We start from the raw sequence: 2,500 nt of genomic DNA, 5'->3' as shown, positions 1-2,500 counted from the left end.
GCGCGTTCTCTCGCACAATCGCTGTACTTCCCCTCTGGCTACACACACCTTGGCAATGTGCATCTCTGAAGCCTCGGACCAATTGCTCTAATGCTTCTCTTGTTCGAGCCAACGGGGCCAGGATTAATTTATTCCTCTCCCTCTCCCTCTCTCTCTCTCTCTCTCTCTCTCTCTCTCTCTCTCTCTCTCTCTCTCTCTCTCTCTCTCTCTCTCTCTCTCTCTCTCTCTTTGTCCCTGGACCCTGGTCCCTGCTCCTGGCTTTGTCTCTACCTTGGTCCCTCGCCCCTGGTCCTGGTTTTGTCTCTACCCTTGTCCCTGGTCCAGGACCTAGCCTTACACTTCTGCCACTGTCCCACACTGATGTCCCTGCTCCTGACCCTGACCTGGCATTATACCTATGCCCATCCATCCTGCCCTAACCCCACTACTTTCCCTGCTTCTGTCCCCGTTGTGCTCCTACACCTCTGCCCCCTCCCTATGCCCAGCGCCCCCTGACTCCTATCCTAAATTGCTGCCCCTGTTCCTGTACCTGTCTTGGTCTTATACCCTACCCCCCAAGCCTCATACTGCTCCTCCCGATTACGTCCCTGTCATGGCCTTATAATTCTGCTGCTTCTCCTTGCCAAATATTCATGCCCCCTGCCCAAATCCACAACTGCTACCCTTGCTCTTGGCCTTGCCCTTACCTTATACTTCTGCACCCATTATTTCTGCCCCTTCTCCTCTGCCAAATATTCTTCTTCTTACCCCCTAGCCTTACCCCTAAGCTCACTCCTGCCCTTGTCCCCTGTCCCTTGCTTTTACCCAAAAATTAATGCCCACACAAGGTCCACAAACAGGGTCGTGGGACCTTGATTTCCCCTCACTTCAGTTCCACTCACCCCACGTTACATGACATACTTATTCCTACTTCTACTGCATATATACATATATATGGTTTCAGGGTATGTTAATGTATGCATAGTTTATAAGCGTTTCTGTTTGTCTAATGAGGAATTACTTGTACCTATTTGCACCTAAATGCAGTATAATAACTTCTAGTAATTCATACTCATTCATTCTTTTTCTACATTTGCTACAAATTATAATCATATCAGAGAGGAAGGAAATCAATTAAGAAAAAAAAGAAAAAAAAAAAACATGCTGACAATATGAAAGGAAGAGAACATTGATAATGAGAAGAAAGATGAGTATATCATTATTATTGTCATAATCTATTACTATTATTATTAAAATTATTCTGATCATTGCCAATTTTATGAATTTAACTGTCATCATACACATTATTTTTAATCATCATAACTATTACTTAATTTCTTTAGTATTAACACCATCATTATCAGTATTATCATTATTGTCTTCATTGTAATAATGATCGTCATCATTATCACAATGATAATAATTACAATAAAATTGCAGCAGGAACAGCAATAGTGATGATGATGTGATGGTAGTGGTGGTGACACTGACGATGATGTGATAGTAATGATGAGGGTGATGGTGGAGATAATGATGATGATTGATGATTGATGATGATAGTAATAACATTAACAATAACAACTAAAATTATGATAATGGTACCGATAATAAAAAAAAATATATAAAAATAAATAAAACATCTTAAAAAGATGGAAGTATGCATAATATTAACATAGTAACACTGTATGTGGAGAGATATCTATGCCTACAGATAAAAATGGATTAGGGCTGCACAGCACATAAACTAACCCATGCAAGAGGAAAGGAAAAAACCTTGCACTCTGATGACAGGATTCTGCAAGTGCACATACAAATATAAACTTATCTCAGAATGGAAGGCCTGCAGTATTTCTAGGTATATGCTACAGATGAAAGAAATAGATCCTACAAAATCCACTGAAAATGGAATGTCTTGAGCATTACCTCAGTACGTACAACAGAAATACAGGAAACACGGCAGACAGAAGATAAATGTCCTAAAACGTACTAACCTGTGTCTGCTGATGAAAGAGAAACAGCCATCCACAACACTATCAACAGCCAGGATTTTCTGGCCATCACCCAGTTACTGGTAATTTTATATCCATCCTGCAACAAAGAGAAAAAAATAATAAATGTGATGGTTATTGTTTCCAACCAGCCCTCCAGTAATAAGATTTTCGATTAAAGTCTAAACACTGTCAGTATTTAAAAAAAAAATTTGTTTGTAATCTTTTGATCAGATTACAGGATACAGCCCGATCCCACCACAAATTAGCGCAAATGGACCCGACAGCTGGCGTCACAAAAAATATACCACAGACAATTTGCTTGTGCAAATCCATTAAACAAGATTATCCCCTCACAAAACATTTACACTTCCCAATAGATTACAATATTATCTCTGAATGCAAAAAAAATATTTAATAATTCTTACTTAACAAAATCTTGTGGTTTGGATCACACAATCCCACACTTTATGATTCTGGAAATGATACCAGATAAAAGGTTCTTCCTTGTACAATATCCCATTAATGTAAAA

At 39.3% G+C, this 2,500-nt stretch overlaps 1 long non-coding RNA gene across 1 annotated transcript in view; it reads right to left on the bottom strand.

Annotated features, from left to right (window-relative positions):
* LOC119596366 overlaps nucleotides 1–2,500 on the bottom strand; it is an 80,104-nt gene that overhangs the window by 58,021 nt on the left and 19,583 nt on the right. The window contains exon 2 of the long non-coding RNA XR_005230757.1: nucleotides 1,971–2,067. This is a non-coding gene — a long non-coding RNA (uncharacterized LOC119596366). The remainder of the gene's footprint in view (nucleotides 1–1,970; nucleotides 2,068–2,500) is intronic.

This window comes from Penaeus monodon, chromosome 37, assembly GCF_015228065.2.
Source record: "Penaeus monodon isolate SGIC_2016 chromosome 37, NSTDA_Pmon_1, whole genome shotgun sequence".
NCBI lineage: Eukaryota > Metazoa > Arthropoda > Malacostraca > Decapoda > Penaeidae > Penaeus > Penaeus monodon.
The sequence above is the reverse complement of the archived record's forward strand: the minus strand, read 5'-3'. Positions and strand labels throughout refer to the sequence as shown.